Raw genomic sequence first — 6944 nt, 5'->3', positions numbered from 1 at the left:
ACTGCATTGTGTTTTTCTTTTAAAAGAAGAAAGCTCGGAGTGGTTTGCAAAAGATAAAACAGCGAAATCGAGAAGGATTTGCAATCCTGCCTTAAAACATACAAAAGTTACAATACTGACGCAGTGCTTTTAAAAAGGAAAAGGGGGGGGAGTGCTAATAATAATAATAAATCATTTATTTAGGTAAAGGTAAAGGGACCCCATACCGTTTGGTCCAGTCGCGGACGACTCTGGGGTTGCGGCGCTCATCTCGCTTTATTGGCCGAGGGAGCCGAAGTACAGCTTCCGGGTCATGTGGCCAGCATGACTAAGCAACTTCTGGCGAACCAGAGCAGCGCACGGAAACGCCGTTTACCTTCCCGCCGGAGTGGTACCTATTTATCTACTTGCACTTTGACGTGCTTTTGAACTGCTAGGTTGGCAGGAGCAGGGACCGAGCAACGGGAGCTCACCCCATCGCGGGGATTCGAACCACCAACGTTCTGATCGGCAAGCCCTAGGCTCTGTGGTTCAACCCACAGCGCCACCCACGTCAAACCACAGAGCCTAGGGCTTGCCGATCAGAAGGTTGGCAGTTTGAATCCCCGTGACGGGGTGAGCTCCCATTGCTCAGTCTCAGCTCCTGCCCACCTAGCAGTTCAAAAGCACACAGTGCAAGTAGATAAATAGGTACCACTCCGGCGGGTAGGTAAACGGCATTTCCGTGTGCTGCTCTGGTTCGCCAGAAGCAGCTTAGTCATGCTGGCCACATGACCCGGAAGCTGTACGCCGGCTCCCTCTGCCAATAAAGCGAGATGAGCGCCGCAACCCCAGAGTCATCCACGACTGGACCTAACGGTCAGGGGTCCCTTTACCTTTACATATATTTTAGAATTGCTAGATTGTGGTGCCTTTTGACTTCTTTCCATTTCTAACGGCAACATGAATACAGAGATGGGTACCGTATAGAAAATAGGCAGAAACATCCTCTTGTAGTTCATGGCCTTTGGCCCCATTTTATTGCATCATCTCTTAGCTGTTGATGACGCACCTGGTGAAGTCCAATGGACTCTGGTACAGGAAAGCTTATGCCATGGTAAATCGGTTAAGTCTTTGTGGCTGCAATCCTAAACACTTAGTTAGTGCAGCTGCAGGTCTGGCCAGGGAGACAGGGAACACCTTGTCATACAAATATGGTCCATGGGCCTTATGTCACCTGATTCTTACCGAGGGACAAACCACCAGCTCTCATATAAAGATTAAACTACTTGTGTGTAGCAGAAGCACAGCTTTCCTCCCAGTAAGGTCAGTATTGATTTAGAAATAAGAGGTGCTGAGAAGCAATGGGAATGGAAATTGGCCATTAGTCTCCTTTGCTTTCCCTTCTGAGGTTTTCAGACTATTATGGGCAGCTGAACATTCGACATTGAGCAAAGGCAGCTTGCTCGTGTTACACACCGATCTTTCTTCTGTTATGAATTCATTCTCTCTCTCTCTCTTTCTCTCTCTCTCTCTCTTACACACGTGCGCGCACACACACAATCTATAGTTAATCACTGCTAGGGTTTAAAAACATCAAAGCCATTAAAGGATGAAATTACTTTTGGTGTTGAAGATATTTACGGGTTTAACAACAGTTTATAAACAGAAGGAGCCATTCTGAAAGAAACCAACATTTGGTTGACAAATGAGACTGAATTCATTGCAGTCAGGGGAAGATTTAGCTCTGCAGCCAGTACCCCATAGGGCATTGCACTAGTCGAAAGTAAACTAAAAGTTGCTTTGCAGATTTGTTTATTATAGTCCTTCAAGCTGTTTGCTTTAATTTTTCCTATGCTTTCCTTTCTCAGTATGTCCTAAACATGCTTGCTAGGTTATTTGACCAGAACAATTGACGCACATCGGGAAATACAGATTGTTCATTGTAGTTCTTCATGCTGTTGATTCCCTGCTCCTCTTTTGGTTTCCCTCTTCCATGAGTTCTAAACACATTTGACCAGAAAAGATTGAGGGCGGATTGCAATATGCACAAAAGGTCAAGACATGTTTTGATGGAAAGGGGCTGTGTCTTCCAAACTCTGTTCCAGGAATGTTGAGGTTGCTCAGAAGTTTATTGGGGGATCTCAAAGAAAGGGCCATTAACAGAAGACAAACTTCACAGAAAGTCAGTTTCCCCAGCCAGTGCTATTTTTCTAGAAAAAGAAGTGTCGGAACTCACTGTGAATGCCTCCCTTGTTCTCTTATCATGGCAATGGCGCCCACCTGAGAGATGTTGGAACTCAGTTCTGGTGAGTTCTGGCTGAAAAAAAGCCCTGTACCCTACTTTACCTGCAATATTTAACTGCAGATGACAGGTGTTTTCTGAGGTGCAGTGTCAGACCATGTAAGGCAATGTTGAGGCCAACACTCCCCATAAACTGAATTGTTGTTGTTGTTGTTGTTGTTACAGGTAGGTAGCCGTGTTGGTCTGCCATAATCAAAACAAAATAAAATATATATTTAAGGGTCTGGTGACCTCCGTTTCAGTGTATCTGAGGAAGTGTGCATGCACACGAAAGCTCATACCAAGAACAAACTTAGTTGGTCTCTAAGGTGCTACTGGAAGGAATTTTTTTATTTTATTTTGTTGTTGTTTGTTTGTTGTTGTTGTTATAGCATTTCTATACTACATTACCTTTTTTTGAAAAAATCTCAAAGCTGCTTGCAACACGTTAAAACACCAAACACGACAATCCAGAATAAAAAGCTGCCGAAGAAAGTCAAGTGTAAAGTATGCATTCAAAGCAACGCAATTAACAGGAAAATAAAACATTCTCTTAAATATTTCAAAACAAAAGATGACAGAGGTAGCCAACTACCGAAGGCACATTTGACACTGAAAAGTTTTGTTGTTGTTCAGTCGTTCAGTCGTGTCCGACTCTTTGTGACCCCATGGACCAGAGCACGCCAGGCACGCCTATCCTTCACTGCCTCCCGCAGTTTGGTCAAACTCATGTTAGTAGCTTCGAGAACACTGTCCAACCATCTCATCCTCTGTTGTCCCCTTCTCCTTGTGCCCTCCATCTTTCCCAACATCAGGGTCTTTCCCAGGGAGTCTTCTCTTCTCATGAGGTGGCCAAAGTACTGGAGCCTCAGCTTCAGGATCTGTCCTTCCAGTGAGCACTCAGAGCTGATTTCCTTCAGAATTGATAGGTTTGATCTTCTTGCAGTCCATGGGAATCTCAAGAGTCTCCTCCAGCACCATAATTCTAAAGCATCAATTCTTCGGTGACAGGTGGGTAGCCGTGTTGGTCTGCCATAGTCAAAACAAAATCGAAAATTCTTTCTAGTAGCACCTTAGAGACCAACTGAGTTTGTTCCTGGTATGAGCTTTCATGTGCATGCACACTTCTTCAGATACCATCTGAATTCTTCGGTGATCAGCCTTCTGAAAAGTTAGCAGGAAACTAAAAGATTCTCTTAAATATTTCAAAACAAAACATGACAGAGGTAGCCAACTACCAAAGGCACATTTGACACTAAAGTTAGCAGCAGCAACAACTATCATAAACATTTCAAGAGAAAACATTAGTAAAGGAAGTCAGATGTAAAATGCACATTTCAAACAGCCTAATTAACAAGGGAATGAAATATGATCCCAGCCATAGAACATATCTGCTGCTGTTGCTGCCATTACTGAAAATGGTGGCTTGTGGCAGGTGGTGAGAAGCTCAGGCTCAGTGACCTGGGTCTGCACCAAGAGGCAGCCAAGATGGTCTTCATCAGGGCCAGATTTAGGTTTGATGAGGCCCTCAGCTCCTGAAGGTAATGGGGCCCTTTCTATGTCAAGCTGTCCTTTGTCCACAACAAATTGCAGCTGTTTTTTTGTGTTGAATATATGCTAGATGGTAATTTATGGACCTAATAGGTATCTAAAGCCATTTGCACATGTTGCCATGCAAGCAGTCCATGCAGAATGTAGGCACCCTATATATAGAAAGGAGCAAACCTGTGATATTTAGGGAGCAGGCTAGCAGACGGGGACTTGCATCCTAGGAGCCTATACAACACAAAACACTCTTGCTGGGTGTAGGTTTTATTTTATTTGTTTTTATCTTATATTTTGTAAATGTACATCCAGGTTATTTTTTCCTTTAATTTTTTTGGGGGCTATAGCTTGTTTAACTTACACGTAAATCCAGCACTGGTCTCTGTTCTCTTCGACAGCCTCAGCTTTTGCAGCTGGAGTCAGTCCGGCTGCTGCCCTCCCAGGCCAGGTGGCAAAAGGCTTTCAAGGCAGGAAGTAGTTCTTCCAGGACTCACAGCCAAGATGGTAAACCCTGAAAAAAATGCTATTTTCAGCACTGAGAAAGAAGACAACGACTGGTTTATAGAACTATGAGAAAGGAGAGGGGGAGAGTCCTCATAATTAGGACATGGAAAGCAGACACAGATCACTCAATCACCACCTTTCTCACTATGGTAAGACATGTATTACATTTCTATTTAAATTATAATATTTCTACTAATTGTATATCTATATGTGGACATTAGCACCTGCACTTTTAATGCAAATATTTTGTCCTCTTTTTTGTGTGTGTGATGCATTTTGTCCTTTTGGCAATACAGAATTGCCCCTCCGCAGCTTCCTAGGCAGACCCATTCACATGGAAAAGGGTCTCTTCAAAGTAAAAATAAAAAAGCCTGGAAACCCTAAAATGGGGAAATGAAAGCAGAAAACTTCTACAGTCATATAAACTAACGCAACCTTGATTTCCCCTTCACAAGTCATCGTGTTGAAATCAGCTGAACTTAATGCAATGGGTGTGGCTCTCATCACAGCCAAACCCCAAACTCTTTTATGTTCCAAGCACAGAAGATAAAACAAGATTTAAAAAGGGCAGGTATGGGTTAATTTGATGTTTAAAAGTCACCTCAGCACTGGTGTATGCTCCCCAGTTCAAATAAATACTCATTTCTTTCTAACACACTAGAAATGCTGTCTTGCTTTACCTGGGTGAAAATGACTGAAGCAGGAGATGTGAACCTGGTTAGCAACAAAGCTCTAGACAGATCGATTCCAACCTTTGTTGCAATGACAAAACTTGGTGGGCTCATGGCGGTTGTCACCATGGTATTGCTCCTTCTCGTGGGTGTACAGAGTGCTGGTCTCTGGCCCCTTGGCCACACAGCTACGGTATCCCCTAATAATGTGCAATGCTATCTCGGATCGTTCCCCATTGTGGGCAACATGGTAAATTGATTTCCAACCATCAGAGATGGCACAATGCAACTAGTTTATTTAACAAGAAAAGTCCCCTAGAGAACATTCAGAGGGCTCCAAGAATAGCTTAAATGTGTCAGTGACGAGGCAGCCCCTGCCCTCAGACTTGCAATCCAAAAGACATGACAAGAGGAAATAAATTTGGAGGGAGAAGGAGAAAAGCAAACAGCATATCATTTTATATTAAAATATGTTGGAACTGATATCTCCATTGTGGCTTCGAACCATGCAACCTTTGTTGCTTTGCATTATTGCTGGTCTACATCATAGGCAGGAAAAAACAGAACTTCAAGATATCAAGATAATCTGCCAAGGAAGATTATGACTTGATATCTTGATATTTTACAAGAAAGAAGATTCCACCTAAACATTAGGAAGAACTTCCTGACAGTAAGAGCTGTCCGACAGTGGAATTTGCTGCCAAGGAGTGTGGTGGAGTCTCCTTCTTTGGAGGTCTTTAAGCGGAGGCTTGACAGCCATCTGTCAGGAATGCTTTGGTGGTGTTTCCTGCTTGGCAGGGGGTTGGACTGGATGGCCCTTGGGGTCTCTTCCAACTCTACCGGTAGGATTCTGGGATTCTATGCCCCTAGAAATCCTTCAGATCAGTGTTCAAAGCTGCCTTTATTATCTAGGCGCATTTTGCGACAGGGGATTTCATTAGCTCAAGCAGTTTCTGAGCTCTGGGCGCAGTATTCAAACCAAAACTGCAGAGTGAAAGGAAAGGAGGACCCTTTCCCGCCTCCCCACTTCCAGCTACCCTCTGAAAACTGCAGAAGAGACCCTCTTAAGAATATTAGGGGGGTGGGCAGGAGAAGGACTAGATCAGGGGTAGGTAACCTGAGGCCCGTGGGCCAGATGCGGCCCAATCGCCTTCTAAATCTGGCCCACAGATGGTCCGGGAATCAGCGTGTTTTTAAATGAGTAGAATCTCTGGGTTATTTGTGGGGCATAGGAATTCGTTCATTTCCCCCCCCCCCAAAAAAAATAAATATAGTCCGGCCCACCACATGGTTTGGGGGATGGTGGACCAGCCCACGGCTGGAAAAGTTTGCTGACCCCTGAACTAGATCATATGAAAAATATTAGCTGCGGTTCATTCATTTCCACCTTTGTATTCTTGTTATAAAAAAGCATGCCTAGACATTCCGTTTTTGCACCGATAACCTAGGTTTAAGGTGCCATTTATGACTGTATTTTCCCAGACATTACTTTTTTGTAAACTCGACAATTTTTTGTGGTTTGTTTAAAAAATGCTCAACAATTACAAAAAAAGCTCAACAATTTTTTTGGGTGTCCCTATGGCAACCCTATCCTAGCTTTCATATCTCAGTTTCTAACGCTGCTTCAGGATACTTTCACTCTCCCGCGGGACACTCTCACTTTCTCCTCCCACACTCAGCGAGATGTGGGTCTCGTTGGAGTGTATCTATATCTGAACGTACTTTGAACTAAGTCTTTTGAACTAGAGCTATTATTGCACAAGTACCTTACGTGTCAGAAAGCGAATGGGCCTGGTCACTTTCCACGGGGTTTTTTCAGCCTCACATGTCCATTTATTGGCGATGCTTCATTAGCCGATATAGGGCACAGTTCAGGCGCTTGCTGACTCACCCAGCTGTTTGCACAGACTGCTGTCTGCTGCAATGAGCAGAGTCCACGAGAAGCAGATCACGTGCGCGTAAGAGAATATGGGGAACATGAT

The sequence above is a fragment of the Lacerta agilis genome, chromosome 16 (assembly GCF_009819535.1).
Source record: "Lacerta agilis isolate rLacAgi1 chromosome 16, rLacAgi1.pri, whole genome shotgun sequence".
Taxonomy (NCBI): domain Eukaryota; kingdom Metazoa; phylum Chordata; class Lepidosauria; order Squamata; family Lacertidae; genus Lacerta; species Lacerta agilis.
The sequence above is the reverse complement of the archived record's forward strand: the minus strand, read 5'-3'. Positions refer to the sequence as shown.